Consider the following 22953-nt stretch of genomic DNA (forward strand, 5'->3'; position numbering starts at 1 on the left):
AATGCGCGAATAGCACTCGTTTTGCATTTGAGAGCGGAACGGAGCCTAAGCAATTGATTGTCAGGTTCCTCCGTTTCTCAGCATCTACTCTCAACTACGCCATTGATCCCGATAAGGGAACTGTAGCAGTGGGCATGTCTAGTGAATGACATCTCTACAATGGTCATGTGTCACCTTCAAGAGCTGGCGTTATACTTGATTCGAGATATGTTCTCTGTCCCGCATACTGGTATAGGTTGTCGTACTTACGCGAAAATTTCAGTGCACATTTCCCTTTTCCTTCTTTTATTATCTGTATTTAAGCATATCTTGGCTGCAGTAGCTGGTGCTGGCAACTTCTAGTTTCTCGCCTAACTATGCTTAATATTACGAGTGTGTTATAAGCAAAGATTACAGAAATATACACTGACACAAGTTCTAAAACGCACAAGCACAAACTCAGGAAAATGTTCCTGAGCAGGCTAACAAAGTGTCATTTTTTGCTGAGCAGATGCAAACTTGCGCCAGCAAAATAAACGGAATTCACGCAGACGCTTCAATGTCAGGCTCATCCGCACCCACTGGGACTCGGACTCATTAGAAATGTGACCAATGCGGGCTCTGACTCGAACTACAGTTCTTGCCCACCCACACTCACCACGGCTCACTTGGACTTACAAATCCACTTGGACTCATTTCGACTGATGCAGACTCGCCCTTTCTAGGACTGAGTTCGAATCACTCGGACTCATGTCTACTAGGACTCAGCTAGACTCATTAAAAATCAAACACACGCCTGTACTTCTTCTCACTTCGACGAACTCATAACTCAGGTTAATAAGAGTGAAATAAAAATATATTTCATCCCGGCCGTTGGATAACAAAGCGTCTCAGTCGTTCTTGGGGTTCGGTTTAGTTTTTCAACGCAAAGTGATCTATACGGGCCAACGAGTTGTTTGAAGCGTAATTAATTAAGACCCCGGCTACCTGGGTAACTTACCGAGGCGGATACGTCATCTATGAGTCCGTTCAGACATCTAAATGAACAAGCCCAACTGTTCACACTTTTGCAACTCAGACTCACACCAACACCCCGCAGGACTCACTCGAGCTCAAATCAGGCTCACGGATTAGTGTGAGTCTGAGTGAATCTAAACGAGCCGACTCATGAGTATAGCCGACCTATGCGTGCAAGTCGACTACCTCGTGACTTTCTCACAGATCGTGCCTTATAGTCATTGGTTATTTGTTTGATGTACACATTAACCCCCGTATTCAGAAATGCATCTTACCTTGAAGCCCACGCTTAACTTGACTTAAATGACGCCCATCGTAAACTCACCGAAGGAAACGCTATGCGCGTCTTGGGCCTGTTCACGGAAGGCGTCATTTATATCAAGTCAAGCATGGGCTACAAATTAAGATGCATTCCTGAATACGAGTTATAAGTGTGAACTATTCTGTAAAGGCTTATAGTTGCAGTCTGTATGACATACTGTACACGTGTAGCGCAAAACATTACGTAGCAAAAGGTCAAATGCTGAGTTGCAGAGCACGCATAATGCGATTACCGAGGATTACCCTTGATAAACACTCAAAAACATACGCTCCGAATAAGCCGCGAGGGTAATAGACAGGCCTAATATAGACAGTAACATTTTCCTAAAGCTTGAACGTCGGTCCACCCTCCCGTCGACGTCTCTGCACACAAATGGGGGCGTATTCTGCGATCACCTCCGCGATACTAGCGCCTTCGCGTGACTTAGTGCTCAACCAGCCAATCAGATCATCCGATTTTGCTCAACCAGCCAGTCAGCGCACGCCTGGAGGCGATACTGTAGCCGAGGCGATACTACTGCCGAAAGTTATCGTTGCAGAATACGTCCCATGGAAGTGCAGGCAGTCGTTCTCTATATCGCTCCTGCGCATGCCTCGAGACAATGTATCAGGCACCGCCTGTATAGCTAAGCGTTTGCGTGCTACGCGTAGAGCAACTAGGGAGAAAAAGGCGTCGTTTCATTTAAATCTACAGACTTACTTTTTGTAAAGCTTGGGAATTTTCAGGAGGCTGCGGTCTGACGAAGCTCTATCACCGATACAAGACTCTCGCAGGCTAAATAATATTGGAGCTGCGCTCGCGTACACATGTGCTACTTCAACGGCAGTCAAATCGCGGTAATCCACAAACCAAGCAGCCTACTCAGCTAACACCTGATTTAAAGTGCGTGTTATTTTATCGCCTCAACTTCTCCTTGGTGGGAGACGCATGTATATATATTTTATGGTTGGAGGTTCCAAGCCAACGGTTGCCCCAACTGCTTTTTACCCCATGCTTTTGAGCGGTGGCTTCTGTGGCGCTCTGTTTGTGACAATAAAAAATACATGTCAAACGGAGCGGCCATACCTGCATTTCCACCATTTTGCACGTGGATAAAAAAATGGTCCTAACACCTGAGCGTAGTCTTTCCCGAAATAGAGCACTTTCAATGCTGCGAACAAGCCCTTTTCTTGTGCTGGGCTTTGCGAAACCTCAAGGGAGATGGGGGGGGGGGGGGGGGGGGGGAGGCTCCCGAGGTACGCTGACATTTCGCTGCGTGTTCCCATCTTACTACTTTCTTTTATTCTCCGGATCCTTTCCTCCGCGCAGACGAAAAAGCAGCGAAGGAAACAAATGACAGACTTCAGAAAACCAACGAAACGCACGAAGAAATGAAAAGAAAGGAAACGAAATCAACCAGAATGCACTATATGTAACCGTAAGAGGGCAGGAACTTCTCTTGTTCTGGCTCTTTTCCACGCGTGGCAGTCAAGAGGAGAAGATATCATAGAATTCAAGAAAGAACGAAGAAGGAAAAAAACAGGAATTTATTAAAGTTTTGAAGAATTTTTACTCTACACGTGCCCTTGTCTTTCTCTCCGCAGCTCGTCGGTCGGTTGCGACCGACCACCAGCCAGCAAGCGCACAATTTAACAAAAAGGAAACTCAACGAAAACAGAGAGAGGTGTGACATTTCGTGGGCGCCACGCATCTCGCATGCATCTCGCCGGGCGCGTCTGGTCTCCAAAACTTACATCTGGCACACCAACGTGCTGTCACGCCTGGAGAAATGCATGTGCCCCCAGTGTGAACCTCGCCATCCATACGCCGCGCCAAAAACGCACTCACCGACGTCGGTGGAAAGGGAAGTAAATCCGAGAGATGGGGACATGTGGGGAGATGTGGGAGAGGGCACTTGACAATTTAGAATGAAAATGAGGGAAGGAAAAAGGGGGTAAGTGATATATGGGGGAAAGGGAGTGTCTGCGTTGGGGAAAAAGGAAGCGTCCGGGGAAAGAAAGAAAACAGCCCTCTGATTCTTCCGGCCGAATGCGCCATCGTCTGAGAAAGAGAGAGACAGAGAAAGAAGAGATAGAAGCAAGGAATTGTGTGAAAAATAACACGCAAGAAGGGTATACAGCGTGAGCAAAGAAAGACTATCGCGCGCGTACGTGCTGTATACAGCCAGAACCGAGTTCAGCAGTCGGGAAGAACGATAGCTCGGGAGGGGGGGGGGGGGGGGGGGGGCGAAACACACCCCCGTCGCGCGACGCACGACGAACCCAGCGGGCATTTGCATCCCGACTGTGGCTCTGGCTGTGCCGCGACAGTCCCGCCGCGTCGCGCGCTTCACACGCTGGAGAAAGTATTTCTTCTTCTTCTTCTTTGAGAAATGATCACTTCCCTCCCCCTTGCGTCTCCCGGGTCCGATCGGCGCGGTTTCTTCTTCGCAGTTTCATTCCTCGCTTGACGCCCACTGATTTACAAACAACACCAGTGGCGCTCGCTTGCGCGCTTCTTCAGCGCGTTTTACGTGCTTTCGTTATGCGCGTATTTGCCGTTTTCCAGAGTAACGGAACGATATTGAAAAAAATATATATATTGAGTAGCAATAAAGAAAAGAGAGAGAGAGGGATAGGGGCGGAAGCTGTGGATAAGCTTCAATCGCGACCTCTCGCAATTGAACGTTACCCGACGCTCTTTCTCGCAGCCGGTTTGGAAGTGTTGACTGGGGTGGAGGCGAGGGGGGTTATGAAGAGGAAGAAGAGCGCGCCGGCGCCGATAAGAAACCTCGGAAACTGTCAATAAGGCCGATACCGCGAAAACCACGCGAGCGCTCGTGCGCTCTGCATACGTATATACGGCGCAGCGGTGAAAGTTGCGGGAAGGGAGGAAGAGGCAGTGGGAGAGGGTTTTGCTGATCGCGAGGCGAAGCTCTCGACCCGGGGTGTCTTATATATGTGACAGAGCAGGGCACGGCGGCCGCACGGCAGCCGCATTTGCGTGCGTCGGCACGCACGTTCTCTTCCACCACCGCCTTCTCCTCCTCTTCCTCTCCTCACGCTCTCCTCATGCTCTCCTCCGCGTCGAGCGCCATGTTTGCTGTGTGCGTGAGCGAGCGAGTGTGATCGAGCCGCGGTGCATAGTAAGTGTCGCGTCGTCCCTCAGCGTTTACCGTTCACTGTATCGCCGTTTGCACCATCGCAAAAGCGCGAGGAAATGTATTTGCCTCCGCGAGTCCACACAAACACGTACGCGGCGCGCGTACTGTTTGCCTCGGGTGCGCGAGAAAAAGCGGGGAGATTGGAGCTGGAACGACGAGAGGGTCGCATTCTTCTTTATTTGTGCTCGCCGGAAACTGTAGCGGCCGTTATGTATATACCTTCCGCGGCCGCGACTCCTGGGCCCCAAATAGAAAAACGGGGCAAATGAATGAATCAAGGAAGGCAAAAGGAACAATCACAACAAGGGCATATGGGAGCATGGTGCTCTATGTGCAAAACCTTCTTCTCCCGTAATCACAGTTCATCCGTGTGTTTCGTTTGTTTGTTTGTTTGATTGATTGATTGTTTGTGTGTTTGCTTGTCACTGAAAATGTCGTTGCTCTTGGTTGTTTATTTTGTCAACAGTGAGGGGAGCGCAGGTTTCTCTTGCTGGCAGACGCACTAAGTGCGCACGTTGTTTCGCAGTTTTGCTGATATATTTATTTATTTTATTGCTTCTCTGTGTATACCACCAACAACGAGGACGCGTCGATCGTGCTGCCTGCGTGAATAAGTGTTTATCTGAGCGTATGCTCCGCGAACGGTGACAGGTTGTCGGGTGTGTCGGGATAAGCGGGCCAATAATGCGCGCATAATCGCCGACGCAGCCATTGTGCAGTCTATATAATATGTGTTCGGGTGAGCTCCGCCACTGCGTATTGTTGTCGCTGCGGAAAGCGTGGGTCTAAGGAACCTACATGCAAGCGCTAGGCTCCCTACGTGGGTCTAGAGCGCCTACATGCAACGCTGTGTGCTGTTTTGCATGTAGGCACCCTACGTGGGTCTATCGCCTGTCGAGGAGAGCCAGGTAAAGTGTGCCTCTTTCATAAAAGCGGAGCAGTAGTCGTTTGAAATTGAAGAAAGGTAGCAAAATTGATCCGCGCTTACCCATAATGTGGGCTTATGTCGACCTCTCGAAGTATCTTTTGAACGCGACCGTATACAATGCGATTACGTATAATGCAATGTTTCTGAACAGTTTTGTTTTGCTTCTCACGAGGTAATGAAGCACGTACCGCAACGCTTACCTTGAAGCCTGCATGTTGTACGTGGCACAGAAAAGTGCTCGCCAGCCCTCTCACATTGTAAACCTCTCTACTTTTCCTTTCCCTGCTTTCTCTCTCTTGATCGTTTCTGCTATCAGCATTATAGCTGCTCACGATACGAAATCCTCAAGCTCTATCACTTATTTACGTTGTTTTTCGGTTAACTGTAACCAATGCCGGTGACTTTCCACATGTCTTGCAGGTGTCACTTCTCAATGACCTCTACGAAGAGCTTTATCTACAAAAAAATCTGCGCCATTCAACGGCACACACAATTCCTTGTTACCGATTGTGACCCGTGTAACTTCTTTCGCTAGTTTTTTTTTTCTTCTTTTTTAACAGGGAAGCTGTTCTAGCTAACCGTAAAAAGTGGCGCCTGCTGTCACAAAACCTCGCCGAGCTACTACGTCACTGCGTTGCCTAGCAACCACCTCGAGGAGCGGCGTGTGCCTCGCCTCGCCTCCTCTCCGTGCCGTGCCGTGCACATGTTGCCTTGACATGGGACGTTAAGGAGAGGGAAGGAGAGCATGCGCGCGGCGCGGGCAATGCTCGGGAGAGGGAAATAGAAAATGAGAGCGAGAAAGAGAGAGAAACAAATTGTAGCAACACCAACGAGGCAACGTGCAGAGCGGCTGCCGGCGCCGCCCCTGTTGCCTAGCCACGCATGTGCCAAAGTCTTAGCGATGACGTCACATTGCGTTGCCTAGTAACCACCGGCGCAGGTGCGCGCTCACTTCGCCCGACACAGACACGGCTCCTGCCTGCCTGCGTTTGTGGCATGCCAGTAACGCTGTCACTCGTAGGCGCCCACGCGTCCAGCGCTAGTCACGCGAAATGTCGCGAAAGCGAAGGTACAGTGGTGAGCACTGTTAGGGTGAACACCTAATTAGTATTCAAGTTGGTATAACTTCAACATACCTTCCAATTTAAGGGGGAAATGTGTCGAATACGACTCCTAATGATGATGCCGATAAAAGAAATAATAGTTTTCTTTATTATGTGCTAAACATCAACTGCTACAGGCTCGTGAATACTAATAAGGTGTTCACCCTAATAGTCCTCACCACTGTACCTCCGAAAATGATCGCTCGAGAATACCTTCCCTACATGCGTAGTTAAGTTAAACCAAGTTAAGACCTAGCAGCAACCAAGTTAATACCTAGCCGTAGCAGCCAGTAAGACATGAGAATTGACACTTTCGCTGTGCCTAAGCTTTGCACGACGAAGCGCAAACTTGCCCGCTTTTTTTCTCTTTCTTTTCTCGATCTACCTGGCTGTAGAGATCACACATTCATACACTGCCTATTAATTCCGTGTAGCTATTTGCAGCCTCCCTCCCCCGTCGGCCACCACAACACGAGGAGACCATTGTTCGTCAACGCTAACTCGAGCGGGCTGCACAATGCTATCTATAGTTATTGTGACGCCACAGTTGTTACAACTACGGTATACTATATACAGGCGAGATGCGCTAAGCGATTCCACCCTTTGTTGAGCCACTTGTTTTTCTCTCGCCTAATGCAATCCCCGGAAAGCCGCACGCGAAAGGACGCGACCCCGTCGGTGGCCTGTCGTCGACATGTGGTGGCGGGGGAACCCAGTCGGTAGAGACGACAGGCGTCTCATTTCACCTTCTATCGAGTGCGCGCTCACGTGAGCCCGACCGACCGTGTTGCCTGTGTCGGCGCGGCCGGTCTGATAGAAACGGCCTGGGAAACAACGAGGGACGTGCCGCCTTTTGTTTCTCAGTCGCCGCAATTTGTTCGGGCTACGGCGAGGTGGCTTCGGGGCAGGAAACGAGCTAAACCGTGGAAAGAGATCGATTACCACACATCGAAAAGTTCGCAGCATTTTTCGGCGCTTGGCGTAGGTGCCACCTGTTCTTCCGGTTGCGCTCTTGTCGGTGAAATATAAACGATACATGGATGGATAACGAGATGTATCATATCAATTTCTGGAATATGTGTGTGTGTGTGTGTGTGTGTGTGTGTGTGTGTGTGTGTGTGTGTGTGTGTGTGTGTGTGTGTGTGTGTGTGTGTGTGTGTGTGTGTGTGGTGGTGTGGTGTGTGTGTGTGTGTGTGTGTGTGTGTGTGTGTGTGTGTGTACTTTATTTATGTTGTACGTGCGTGAGTGCGTGTGCTTAACTTAGGTAGTCGTCACAGTATTGGGGAATGTCCGTCTCGGATAAGCGGTATAGAACAATATACGCGGATAGCCAGAATCACTCGCCAGAAAGTCAAAGAGGTTTAGCTTCAGGTGCATGTGACCTTCCCGTCATATAAGCGCGATATCGAGACATTTATCTAGGAACTGAAATGCTTGTAGGCGACATCGCGCGTGGCTATATTTAGACAGAGCGCGCAGAGCTATTATTGCCGTGTGCTACTACGCTGTCGTTGCAAATACTGTCCTCGGAGCATCAGTGTTCACGTGACCTCCATAAACACAATATTTACTTCTTCGACCGAGTCGAACAACACTCAAATGTTTTCGCTGGTCGACAACAAGCTCACAATTTGTCGGCCCCACCGCTGCTGTTATCGGATCGATACTACACACGATAATGCGGTGACAGAAGTACATGCATCTCATGCAGAAATTCTCAATTTACAGCGATAAGCTAGGCGCTATGGAACGATTCTACAAACTATAAAAGCGCCGCACAGCGGAAAAATGAATCCTACGACTCATCATACAGTGCTTGCACCGCTGTATTCTGTGATTCCATAGCACTTCGCCTAAAAGTACGGCTGCAGAATGATTTAATTAGAAGTAAATGTAGCAATTCTTTACTATTTGGCAAATTATTAAGTAACTAATTACTCTGTAACAAATATATAGCGCTTGTTAAATTAGTAAATTAACTTACTTAATTTAGCGAATAAATTTAGTTAAAAACAAAGCTTACTGATTTAATAAATCAGTAAGCTTTGTAAATAATCAGCTGGGTGGTAAATAATTAGTAATTAATATTCAATTGACCAATTGATTGGATTTCACGTTCAGGAACAACTCCTGGTATAAGAGATACCCTGTATAATTGAGTGGTCTGATTAAATTCGTGAAGCAGTACAATGCCACGTCGCCCCTTATATAGCCAACGTGGCGGGGCCCAAATACGAATGGAGGAGGTTGTTTAGACACAGTCACGGGCGCGAAGGCAAGCACTTTTGCCCTCTTGTGAAATAAATAGCGAAATTAACCGAACGTGAACTGCCACTTCTTCTGGCGCTCGGCAATAAAAAATGGTTTAGAGAAACGGGAAAAGAAAGCATAGGAAGTCCGCCGTCATAGCGTCCGGTTGACTACCCTACAAGTGAGGAAGGCGAAAAGAAAGACGATAGAATGAAAGTCAGTCTGCGCACACGCACAGACGAATGTTCCTTAACAAGCACTCGTATATTCCGATTGCCTTCAAGAGACGCATGAGCGCTTTTTTGCGGCCTCACGTATGCTAGAATTGTTAAGCCAAATGTCTCGGGATCTTTGCTTCCCAGGACGGACTGTCGTCTGAACGTATGAGACTAGCATGCAGAGCATATCGTTGCCAGTGGGAGGATGAACATTGGCGCAGAATGTGTTCTGCGCAATCTCGTCATATCCTCAAAGATGACATTTTCATGCCACCACCTGGGGTTCTTCAACGTGCACCTAAACCTAAGTTCACGGGTGTTTACGCATTGCGCCCCCATCGGAATGCGGCCGCCGTGGCCGGGATTCGATCCCGCGACCTCATGCTTAGCAGCCTAACACCATATCCAAATTATTCCGGAGTCCCCCACTACGGCGTGCCTCATAACCAGATCATAGTTTTGGCGCCTAAAACCCCATAATTAATTAATTTAATTTTCATGCCATCTTTGCACAGCGAGAAAACGTCTCAAATCACGCAATAGGAAAGGACCCCTTTTAATCCTCGCACTGCCTTCCTGTTGCGCGCTTAAACATATTCTTAGATAATGTATTCGATTTCTCACTGTACTGAATGAAACCAAGAACGTCGTGATTTTAGACCATTACCGTATATGTCCGCATGTCACTACCGTACGTCCCAGCTAACGTTAGCCAAATTGTTCAAAGAAAAAAAATTAAAAGTACAGTGCAAGATACGATTTTAAGAGCTACGGTGTGCAGTAGTAAGACCTCTGAAGACCGAACACCGTTGGACTTATAATCGTATGTTGCACCGTGTCTTCATTTTCTTTTTCTTTAAAGAGCTTGGCTAACGTTAGCTGGGGACACACGGTGTGTACGGATGACGTTGCTTGCATGATGACGTTGCTTGCATGGATGACGTTGCCATCTCCGCGACACCTTCTGTCGACTGTCTAATAAGAGAATACTAGCTTGTTTTCGTGCGTCATCGCTGGTAAATACTTGTGAGAAGACTTATATTCTCGTGATTACGTGCACTTCGCTACGTGCTGCATTTACGAAAAAAAGAACAACATTTCTTACACGCAACTCGCCCTTTGGGTGTCCCCTTGTAGAAAAGTTATTAAAACTGTTTTTTCCCTTACGATGTTCTGAAGGAAAAAAAAATGTGCCAAATTTTGACGCTATAATCTTGCTGCATCTGGTCGACAGCCCGCAAAAATCCGCAGCGAATAAGCCCCGGCTAAAAAGAATTTAGGTTTCTTTTTTCTTCATTAAGGCACCCGTCTCTCACCGTGAGTCTGCCAGCAATACTATAGTCCACGTACGGCACAAGCTTATAAGGAGCTTATGAACTGCCAAGCCCATTAAACTGACACTATTTTATCCCGTTACATGTCACCTAAGCATAGCTCTCAACTAAGCAAGACAAGACAGGGTATTACGGGATTTTTCTATATGCCTCTGCCCACTGTTGTGGCGAGGAAGGTAATTGTCATGGCGCGAATTGGCAGCAAAATTAGTGCAGGGGAAGGGAGAGGGGGAGGAGGAGGAGTGACAAGGGAGTTATCTAGAGAAGTCTTGAGCCGGTTTTAGGTTATTTAGTTATATAGACGTGGCGGAAGTCATTATACTGTGATAAATTCAATGTAATCGGAAAGAAGAAGCGTGTGCGGCCGAGAAAGGATTGTGAAAAGGATAATGCGTGGGCGTCTTTCTGTTTGCAGGATGAGGGATCCTTTTGTGCTTTCGATGATATAACGGCCGGAAAATATCCAATAAGAAGAAGCAGAAAACATTTATTTGGGGCGATGGCTTGCCCGCATAGAAAATAGCGAAAAGCGATAGGAAAGCGGTTCAGCGCAGTGTGTTAAAACCGAAGAGCTCAGAACAGAAATGAGGATATTCTGCCGAGAAGGAAGACCTACCTGGCAGGCTCAGACAGGCAGTCCTACAAGACTCAGTAAAACTAATAAAGCACTCAATAGATCAAATAAAGTAAATAAACAACACATGGGTGTTTTATGAACATCCATCGTACTTATTCTATATGCGATGACAAAACTAACCAGTGCTTAAAGAAACGGTGAAGGTAGGCGCAGGTTCCAAAAGTGCTAGTGCGATCTTGTTTGATAACTGAAGAAGATTCACTTAGCAGTTCTAGCTAAATGTCGCTAATTATAATAACCTGTCATAGAAGTTTCAGCGATGAATGTAGTCCGTTGACGACTTGAAGGTATGAAATAAGACATGACTGCTGACAAGCCTCGGCGTGCTTCATGCGGAGCTCCTGACAACGCAGCATATAGTCATGATAAAGAACCATGGTCATGATATAAAGAGCTGTGATTGTAAGCGTTACTAATACTGACCATTTTGATACGCGAGCGGTAAATGTACCATTGAATAGTCTACTGCTTCGGAGCCTTAGCTATACATGGAGGACACTTTGAGAGTTTGTTAGGTGAGCCTGATGCAGATAGTTCCGTTACCTGCAAAACAAACAAAGACTGAATTACTAGAGAGCGCATTATTCTATAACGACAGTCCTGCACTATATTCTGCATTTCTGCGTTCCATCACGTCATAGACTTACGCATACAGCTAATCCTATAACTTTTTTTTAAATAAAGGAAGAGCAAGGCTTAAGCTATAGAGCCGGGACACTGGAATCTTTTACATGCGGTTTGTTCAGAAGGAACGCAGAAAGAACAGTACAGTAGTAACCCTTCCAAAATAAACTTTGATGGGACGTGAAAAAAAAATCTAAAGAAACCTGAAGAATATATTTGCTTGAATCGATAAAAAAACATGGCACATTGCTGCTGCGGCTAATGATGCGCTTCACTTAAGCCAAAAGAAGCGTTAGGTTCACATTGTCACTTACGACAAGCCTTCATGTATACGTATACGTGTGGAACGTATACAGACCTATAGTACACTGTAAAAATCAGCCGTCACATTAACGATCATGTTTTTTTCTCAATTTTGAGAAAATGTATACCTTGTAACGCAAGTCACTTGTATACGAATACGAGGTGACTCAGGGCCATAACATGTTGTTCTGAACCAGACCTGTGCTTAAGAGTGCTCGACTGCTAGACATTCTTCTAATTTATCCATTTCTCGCAACGCTGTTTTATGCGTTGCTATTTATAATATATTTTATTCGTATATATTACACAACTGAAATTCAAATTGAACCTCAATCCTATGTACGGTGACCATCATGGAAAAACCTGTGGTGCAAGATTCTGACGGCATGCACGTACGTTGCTGTGGCTTGTATATTTAATTCAAGTAATAGGCATGTTAATACTTTAATATAATGGAATCCAGGGCACCCTCAGAAAACTTAAATAATAGCTAAGTGTAAGTGTTAGTGGCAGCGCATTTATTCTTCCTTTTCGTAACATTTATGTTCACTCTTAATTAAGTCAATAACTGCACTCGTGAATACTTGAAATCGCAGAGAAACTTGTCACGTGAAAACCAAGTCATGGGCTCGCACTGATGTGTTTGTATAGACGGTGCAGTACGTCACCGGTTTCCGTGTGCAAGAGCGACGCGTTTGTATAGCATGGCACTCGTGAATCTGGTCGTTCGCGAAAATTTGGAAAACGTAGAGGCGGTAAAACGCAAGAGCCTCGTACCGGCGCGAACGTTGATTTAAACGCGTCTCATCGAAGAACTTAAACGAAAGGAATTGAAGAGGAGGGCATCGCCGTACCGTATCGATAGGCGAAGGCAATTTTCGGTCATGTGCGCTCAAAGATTTTCCGATTCGTCTCGTACGCTTGACTCGGGAAAGCTGCCGTGAACCGCCGTCAATTAGGACTTCTTTGTTTCTTGGATTCGATGGCCAAAGTTTAAACATTAAGAACAACAAAAAGTATACACCATTACAGTGGAACTGGTCAAAATACACATACACTGACCACTACCGGGAAACTGCTGAGAAAGGCGTCCCATACCACACGATTAAATAGTGGCGCGCGAGACAAAAAGACAGAACACTTGTTTCCCAAACTCCAGCCACCATCCGCAAATTGGCGGTTAATTGTTAATCCAATTTTGCGCCCCATTCGCGTGCAGGGGCGCGCGACTTGCTTGTCCGATGATGTGGAGGAAAGGGAAGAGTGAGGGCAGGGTTCTCTCCCTCAGTCATCCCGGGACAAACATCCTGCGACGGGCTTCGATCATCGCTGCGCGGTATACAGGCCAGTCGTGCACGCGCAGCGGCTTCCGAGCCGCGGGCCTGCTGAAGCCCGGGTTCCTTGTCCTCGGTTCGCTGCGAGAGTACTTCCTTCTTCCCTGACGCTTCCTTCCGGAGCGGCTTCAAGAATGAGAGCGGAACGGAAGGAACAATTCGCTTTGGTGCTTCCCCTGACCTGCGGGATCGCTTTCGAGTCTCTTTTTGCAGGCTCGCATTGCAGCGCGCACTCTTGCGTCCGCGCTCTTGTGGTTTTGTGGTTGTTGTTTGTTATGTACCTGTATTTGGGGGTTTCGCTGTGTCTGTGTCTTGTCTGTGCTTGCGCTGTGACGCGAGTGTGTGCGTGCACGTGTAGCTTTACAGTTTGTGTGCGTGCGTGTGTGTGTGTGTGTGTGTGTGTGTGTGTGTGTGTGTGTGTGTGTGCGTGTGCGTGTGCGTGTGCGTGTGTGTGTGTGTGTGTGTGTGTGTGTGTGTGTGTGTGTGTGTGTGTGTGTGTGTGTGTGTGTGTGTGTGTGTGTGTGTGTGTGTGTGTGTGTGTGTGTGTGTGTGTGTGTGTGTGTGTGTGTGTGTGTGTGTGTGTGTGTGTGTGTGTGTGTGTGTGTGTGTGTGTGTGTGTGTGTGTGCGCGTGTGTGTGTGTGTGTGTGTGTCGGCGTTCTGCGCACTCGTGGCAACGTCGTTTGCGAGTTCGCCAACCAAAACTATTCCAATTCCCAGTGCACGTTTTTGCTTAGTCTCACCTCTATTATGTCCTTTGCCAGCTATCTCACTGATTGCTCGCATGTAACCTCTTTTTCCGCCGTTGCCTGAGAAAATTGTTTTCTCGTCGTGAAGAAAGTTTGTTTCCGTGACGTATCGCCGCATCCACTTACTGTAAGGTCGTTAGGGAGCAGACATCGCGATCGATTTGGCGGATCAATGAAGGAAGCAGTTGAAAGGGCAACTGTGGCAAAGACGCGGCAGTCGTGCTTCGGAACGAATGTTGCCATGTTTTTATTTTTATTTTTTATCTTGTTTAGCCCGGAGTGGTCATAAGGCGAACGAGAGGAGTCTTTGTAAACTGTGCTATGATTTGCAGACCGCTACCCTCTTTAATTTTGCGGTCGTTTATGAAATGCGCGAGAGAAGTCAAAACATCGAGTCACTACACCAGCACCGTGCTCATGTGCAAGGCAATCCATTCTCTTGCTTTGTTTTTTCACTTCAGCGCTAAAATTCGCAGAACAAGAAGCAAATGAGACAACATCTGGAGGCCATCAATTCCTGTGCCTTCAATGAGTATTCTCTCTTGAAGACCTTTATATTATTATTATTATTATTATTATTATTATTATTATTATTATTATTATTATTATTATTATTATTATTATTATTATTATTATTATTATTATTATTATTATTATTATTCATGTAAAGCAATTGTTTGCTAAAACGTACGTGAACCACGCCCATCCGCTTCAAAAGGGGAAAAAATATCAAAAGAAAGATAAAAGAAAGAAGAACAACGAGGAAGGCACACCACAACACATCACACAGTCGTACGCAGAATACCAGCACTGCAGACGAGAGTCTAGACCCGTGGTTGTCAAGAATTCAAGCACAACTTTGTGAGCCTGATATCCAGTTGAAGCACGATCGACCTTTCGGAAACAAGATGCCGTTAAGCTCAGTTCGAGCAAGATTAGGTTGTTGAAGCTAGCACAGCAGCACATCGTGACAACTGTTGAATGTTAGAGATTCTAACAGCGAGCGTTCAAGCGTTTCGCTGAAGTGTCCACAAGAAAGGCCCGAAGGGCTCGGCGTAGGTCCTCGTCGGTGAGGCGATTTGCGACATTTGCTCACCCGATCCCACCCGGGCTCAGTCCTGGGCGTTATTCTGTAAAAGTCTACCTAGTGGACTGTCTATTTCGGCTGCCGCTGATTGGCTGCTGCTTGATGTGCAGGAAGGTGCCAGCCAGTCTCCTTCCTGCTCGTGAAGCAGCAGCCAATCAGCGACAGCCGAAATGGACAGTCCACTAGGTAGACTCTTACAGAATACCGCCACTGCTTAACCTCCCTGCCGCTCATTTATCATTCTCTCTCTCTTACTCACCCGATGCATAACTTGAGCAGTAGAGATTGCAATCGCCCAGACAAGATGCGGCAAACCTTTGCTGTGGGCCAAAAATCTGAATTCATTGAGAACCCAAAGGTCTATCTATCTATCTATCTATCTATCTATCTATCTATCTATCTATCTATCTATCTATCTATCTATCTATCTATCTATCTATCTATCTATCTATCTATCTATCTATCTATCTATCTATCTATCTATCTATCTATCTATCTATTCGCATGCCGACATATTGCTTGTTATCCCGGTTACTTGTAACGATTTCTACGCCAGCGTGACGTTCCCACAGTACAACGCCAGCGTCCTCACCACTGCTTTATCAGGCCCTCACACCATACAAGAGTAAACCATTACTCACACCGCACCACCGATTCAGTTGTAACAAAATAGAGCAATAATTACTTGATACCTTCCCTTGAATGACCACGTACTCGTAGCTTCAATTCATTTATGAACATGGCCGGTCCTACGAACAGACTAAGCTGAGTTGTCTGCTTTGGCAAGACTGCTGTTTATAGGGTTAATCTACCACCCCTGCATAGCGGGTGAATGCTCGTTAGGTATGCGCAAACACGGTCTTCCGTGCTCCGTCAACTGTCGGCCAAAGCACAGCACCTATACCGTACCGAATGCAACTCGGCCCCCTCTCGAGCCGACTCCGGCTTTATGCGTAGCCCATTAGTCAACGTCCCAACGTTGAGGCATTGAGGACGCAAACACATGCCGCAGACCTTGGTTCTTTGCCGTTTCACATTGCCGGTTGTGGTCCCACGTTTTCTCGGACGAAGAGGCGGAGTCGCCCATATCTCAGGTCGGGAAAGAACAACGGAAAGGTCCGGCAACGAGACATGTGGTTTACGGAGGTATAGCGGGAAAAGCAAAAACACTCAGCAAAGCCGCTGAATTTCGTGTTTCTGTATTACCTTAGAGTTCGCAGCTCTAGCGCGCACGCATCCGTTCTCCGATGAAAAAAAAAAAAAAAAAATAGAGGAGGGGGTTCGCTCATACTAAAACAGGATAAAGTAAAAACAGAAAAATAAGCTAATAATACCAGACCGCAAAATATAGAGAGAAAACGCCGCGAGGCGTACGCGGCACCGCATTCTCGATGTGACACGCGCGGATCCAAGATGAATGGATGGTGGGTCCGCGTAATTACCCCTGCGCAGTGTGGTTTATGCGGCGGCCTTGGCGACGGGGAATCTGGTCGCGACTCCATTACAGGCTGCTCGAGACTCGCACCCCCAGCAGCCCAGCGCCTGTATCGGCGCCGACGACGTCACGCGGCAGTGGCGCTATATATACGGTGGGCAACGACGGCGCAGGATTTCACGGCGCCGAACAAGTCGCGCAGCGCGACACGCCAGCGGAGGCAGCTTAACGCAGAACACCGCCAGCCTTCCCTCCCTCCCTCCCTCCGTCCCGTTTTCCTTTCCCTTCTATACCTCTCCTCACGACCACGACATCCCTATGCACCTCTCCGAACCCGAGACACCCTTACTTTCCATCTTCACGTGTCACATCCCGAAATCCCTGCATGCCCGAATGCCCGTTTGGCGGCGCGTGTGCGTCGCGTACGCGTGTCTAAACGACTTCTTCGCTAATGGCTTTGTAACGCGCTTCTCTGTCCGCGTGCTTTTGAGCGCAGCCTCCTCTTCCCTGTGGTGCGCGCATATATACACGAAGTTTCTTTTGGGCGAGATAACTTCGTTCTCTGTTGAGAACGGGCCCCGCGCTGGATTCGTGCGACGGGGGATGATGGCTGATGTTGACAAAGCTGCTCGCTTCGCTCGCTTACCTGCTGCGAGGATATTCATCAACACGGCGAAACGCATGGTGTAGTGGGGTGTTGTATTACGTCCTTCTCAGGGGACGCCTCCGTCAGCCAGTAAAGAACGTTGCGGCGTGGCGTCGCTGCAGGTGAAATTTGTACGGCTGTCCACGGATAAACGAGAACGCATCTTGTGGGAACATGCAATCCCCTCTCCGACATTTAGACTAAACCCTTGCGGTTATGACTCAGGCATGCAGTGATGCAAATACTCTAGAAAGTAGTAGCTTTGACGCTCAACATTAAAAAAATTCGAGTTTACAAGGAGGCGTTTCGATAAAGAACGGTTCATCGATACCAATAAAGTCGTCGCAGTCCGTCGAGGGCCTACCATTTCCCATCGAATGCGATTCACAGAGGTGGGGCAGGTAGAAAATAAGGAAAGCTAATAATGGTCAGGTTAGCCAGATCAGATTCTGACCTAGCCAGAAAGGAATCCATAACCCTGAAGTGTGTGAGAAAGAGAAAATAATAAATAAATTGCGGTGCACTCACTGTGTACACGAGGAAGTCCTCAGTAACCACCACTGCCCGTCATATAATACCACTTCTCCAAAACCATGTAAAAATTTATTTTGTAGACGTACACGCCGCTTTGGGCAGATACTTACCTAGGTGGAAGTCAAGGTCACATGAGAAGAGCAAGATAGCACACACTTTGATCTTCGGAAGTCCTTTGTTCGAGAAGTCCTTTCATCTGCTTCTTCTATCTGCCCAAACATATATTGCCAAGCAAGACATCGCTTGACGCTATGTCGGATTCATTACGCGTAGGTCGGCAAACATAAGGAGGCAATTGGGGAGGCAGAGGGATTATGACTTTAATGAGAAGGGGCTGGAGACGTCAGCCTAGCGGTGGCATGCAACTTCAGCTGTTGAGCGAGAAATATGATATACATATGTAGGAACCACACAAGCACACAAACGTCATATACAACCACGGACACGCATATACACACTAAAGCGAGTTACATACTCATTATGGCCTGTAGACATCAGAAAAAGAAATAGAGACGTTTGTGCGATGCACATCACGCAGATGGTGCTTTTTCCACAGGAGGAGACTGCCTCGCAATTCCAAATTCGAGTCGTGCTGCAAGTGTGATGTGGCCTTCAGTAATTCTCTCTTGAAAAAGCAACGACAAGAAGGTCACATAGAACACGTTGTAAGACATCGGGAACGTTACGCGCTGAGCACATCGGCGAGCAATGCAGTACGGTGCTGATCTCCGTATATTGTCTCGTTTTAGGGATTGTGAAGAACCTGCGAGTCCCAAAGCTGCGATCTACTCATCTAGCTCTTTATCGGGTTTTATCGGGCACGCAGTCTGATTAGACGAGTTCTTTCGCTACAGAATTGGCGAAAACATTCGCAGACGTTTCCGCTGCGCGATAAACGCGCCGCGCGATAACTTTGTAACAGTGCTTAGCCGGTGAAGAACAGTCACCGGGCAAAAATAAACAATGGACGCATGTCATAATTCTGTTACGCCATTTAGATTCTGACGTTGGCGGCACCAGTGCTTGTGGTCTGCAAACACCAGAGTTCACGCGGTTTACGGGTCTTTCTCAATTGTAATCGATATCTGTGTGCGCGTGTCTTTGTGCCTTCATTCTTGTTCTTGTAAATCATTTTATCACGAACGACGCTAATTGTTTCGCAATGCACACTGTAGAAGACTTTCTTTCTTACTCACTAATGCCAGTGATTATGATCTCTTACACGGTCAAGATAAGAAATCCTGCGCAATCAGATTGCAAAATTTTCATCTGAGCCTACTGATCTGCTCCTCTGGATACAGCTGTGACCTGCAATAACCAAGGGATGAAGATAAAACAGTGTCACCTTAATGATTTTTTAATGTTTTTTTGTAACGCAAAAGAGGGCAGTCGGTGATGACGAAAATCAATACAGGCGCTCGTCGTGTTGAGCCATTCCTTTTAATGACCCGAAAGCAAAAGTATAGAAACGAGATTAGAAATGTACAGGCGAGCACTGGGGCGCAGCAAATTGCCAGCCTCGGAAAATTTGTGGCTTCTTGTTTTCCTTCTTTTCGATATACGAGGGATCGTTAAATGCTCATTGCACACTTGCGACTATGGACTGAAGTTGTGACATTTTAATAAAGCTTTCAGAAATTAATGTGGTATGTCCTCAGCAAAAAGTGTGGGGGGGGGGGGGGGGGGAATCAATTATTGGTACATCATCGTTCTCAACCCTAGTGCAAATAATAACCATAAATCAACCAACCAATCAATTCATCAATCATTTATTGATTATTATTATTGTTTGCACTAGGGTTGTTATAATAATAATAATAATAATAATAATAATAATAATATTAAATGTTATATTATTATTATTATTATTATTATTATTATTATTATTATTATTATTATTATTATTATTATTATTATTATTATTATTATTATTATTATTATTATTATTATTATTATTGCCATCTTGAGTCTGCACATTGAAATATCGAGTCTGTCAAAGTTACATAGATGCTTGCACGACAGGACCTCGCAACATCGGCAACGATAAAATTGTAAGAGCCATTGAACAGGATTCAAATCACTCGTCACAACCTACTGGACGAGATAGAAACCGATATAATGATGATGATGATTATTATTATCATGATGATGATGATGACGACGTTAATGCCTATGCTACACCATGGCGAAATAAGTTCCGACGATGGAATTTCCGGTGTCAACGCGATATGACGTTCTTGGCGTTGCCTCACTGCCTGCGAAGTAGTACATTGCAAAACCTCATCGCCTCCATTCTCACCTGAATCACTGCGACCCCGAGTTCTTCAGTTCATATAACTACTGCGACACTTCGTTTAGAAATACAGGCATTACAGCCCGAGGCCAGATTTCGAAAGCTATACGTTACACTGAAGCGACATCATTGGCATGGCCGATCGAAGCGTTCCTTCCGCGCGTCTTCTTACGTAACCTCCTAAAATGAGCTTTAAATTTTTCAGGAAAGGTTGTAAAAGCAATAACGGAACAATAACTGATGTCGAAGTTTCCTTTTTCCTGTGTTTCGCGAATTTCAGAAAAGACTATAAATGATACCCATCGATGTGTACTTTTATCTTCTATTTTGTTTACGAAGCCTCTGTATATGACTCTTTTATCGTCCTCTTTTTCTGAACGTATAGCGTTTCGTACTTGAAATTTCGACAAGAAAAGGTAGCGTCTCAGATTCAGATAACTATACACCGTATAGTCTGTATAGTGCCCATACGGTATATTGCTATCTGTAGACGTATCTGAAACAAGATTTCCTTGGACAGCGTCAAACTAGAAAATTCCCGGCGCCCGCCGTTGTCTGCAAATCTTTTCGCCGAGATGCCCTCCACTAGTCAGCTTACGTTACGTCAGGCTTTATATGCTCCCCCTTCCCTTCCGTTTTGTTTGTTTTCCTTCTTTTCATTTTCCTTCAATTTTATTTCCTGGTGTCTGCCTACAACTATCGCCGAAGTGCGCTCAGAACGAGCGAGCGCCTCGTCTCGAGGCAGACGCCGTTCGCGACCGATTCTTCTGCATTTAGTAGCCCGGTAACGGCACATGATATACGACCGTCGCTTCCGGATCGCCCGACGTCGGCTCTCTAGCGCGCTATGCTGTAAAGACGCGAAGAAAGATTTCTCGAATGGCTGGTTTCGCTCGCGTCGTTGTCTCGTGTATACGTTTAGTCCCGAACGTGAAACTTCGAGCTGCTCCGCTGCCTTGCCCGCGCCACCGCCGGTACCCGAAATCCTCCCTGTGAAGACGCATTTGACGCAACTAAGTCCTCGCCGTCACTTCTGCAGAATATGTGCGCCGCGGTGGCTAAATAAAAAGGAAGAAAAAAAAAGAAAGACGTTGAGTGCGTGAAGTCCGCTGCGTGTTTTTGTTTTGCTGGTCTACCTTTTAAATGTAACGGCACACGGTCATTAAGGGAATTACTTATAGCACTGTCAGCTCGTATAAGCAATGACAACAGAATGCATGACACGATGAAGGCTCGTAAGAGCGCCAAGCGACTAATAGTGCGTGCGTGCGTCCGTGTGCGTGCGTGTGTCTGTGTGTGCGTGCAGGCGGGTGGTCGTGCGTGCGTGCATACGTGCGTGCGTGCGGTGCAGGGAATATTACAAGAAAGAGCTAGTTGAGATAAACGTGTACATTACATTAAAACGGAGCAGAACGCAGACGAAATAAGTTCGCTCTCCTGACAGTGCATAGCTGCGTGGTGTGCATGTCTTCACTTTGTAACAACGCCCGCTATGGTGCATATGTTACCGTCCTTAGGAAGCCTAAAATACAACACCATAAAACATCTTAAAGAAAACGTGTGAGACACTTCACTGTGCAGGGTGTCCCAACTATCACGCACCAAGATTTACAAATATGCAAATGCCACGTACCTGGACAGAACCAAGGTAATGTTGTTTGTCGTCGCTTGGAGATACTCAGATTATCTTTTGCATTTCGCCTAATTACGTAATTAGTCTTAATAAATTAGTCAACGTTTCAAACATTATAATTAAATGTAAAGTGTAAATGAGAAAATTGTTGAGCAACGTAAAAAAAAACAATTCAGATCCCTTTCCCTACTGTGATGATGGAAGCCAGCGAAGCTGTGACTATGGTGGGTCTGCTATAGTGAATATTGATATAGTGAATTTATATATTGAGCAAGGACACCGGCGTCTTGTTTTCGCCCGCCGCGATGGCCAAGTAGTGCGTTTGCTGCGCCAAGTCCGCCCCATCGTCATAGACTAACAAATGAGCCACAGCGTTCATAGCCGCGGCACACTGCACAGCATCATCAGGATCCTGACGTCAGGATCCTGGAAGATGTGGTTAAACGAGCGTCCGTCCCATGGCGAGTCCAAAGGGCAACTGCTGATAACAGCGCTAGCGCGATCTCTACGTCACGAGACAACAATACGCGCAAAGCGCCTCGAGCGGCCAGTCGCGCCGTAATTTTGCGTGTATTCCCTGGCTCTTCTCACGCTCGCAAAAACACTTTTATGTAGCACGTATTGAGCAACAGAAAGCTGTACCGGGAGTGTTTCCATGTTGCTCTACAATTTTCTCTTTGACACTTTTCATCTAATTATAATATTTTAGGAGTTTATCAAGTAATTAAGACTAATTGTGTAATTAGGCGGAATGCAAAAAAATAATCTGCGTGTCTCCAAGCGACGGCAAACAACATTACCTTGGTTCTGTCCAGCTACGTGGCATTTGCATATTTTTAACTCTTGGTGCGTGATAACTGGGACACCCTGTATATGATCAGCGCGATGATTATCGCACAAGGGACAAAATGTTTCTACCACGGAGAGAAAACTTGCTGCTTAGCGATGCTGTGCATTTAGATGCATTCACAATTCCGTTTCGACAACAGGTGGCTGCCTCGCAACTCTATGGCTGCTTTGCATCTCCTGTGGCGGTATGAACGGGCATCGCGAAATAATAATAATAATAAATAAATAAGTGGTCCCGCTATTATAATTCTTCTTTTTCCATGACAGGAGAGAGCTCAATACTTTGATCCATCGCGAATCCCTTTGATATCATTATGAACGTTTATCCTGAGTATTGTGTGGTTTTGTTATTCAAGTGCACTGCGTGTTCTACTTTTTATTCAGTTCCTTAAATTCACTATCAGGGAAATGTCTGTGAACACGATAAGTCGGTTTTCTGCAGTCCACACTGTAGCTATCAGGAATGCGATGTACGGTATAATATCTATTTGTCATTCTATTTATTTATTTATTTATTTATTTATTTATTTATTTATTT

The 22953-nt window shown here is 46.4% G+C and overlaps 1 protein-coding gene and 1 long non-coding RNA gene across 5 annotated transcripts in view; both read left to right on the forward strand.

Moving 5' to 3' along the window:
• The window catches only part of LOC125944084 (uncharacterized), a 465938-nt gene that overhangs the window by 321061 nt on the left and 121924 nt on the right, over positions 1-22953 (forward strand). The window lies entirely within an intron of this gene.
• LOC119446119 (nitric oxide synthase-like protein) overlaps positions 1-22953 on the forward strand; it is a 407352-nt gene that overhangs the window by 262475 nt on the left and 121924 nt on the right. The gene's annotated exons all lie outside the window — the stretch shown is intronic.

Source organism: Dermacentor silvarum, chromosome 3 (genome assembly GCF_013339745.2).
Source record: "Dermacentor silvarum isolate Dsil-2018 chromosome 3, BIME_Dsil_1.4, whole genome shotgun sequence".
NCBI lineage: Eukaryota > Metazoa > Arthropoda > Arachnida > Ixodida > Ixodidae > Dermacentor > Dermacentor silvarum.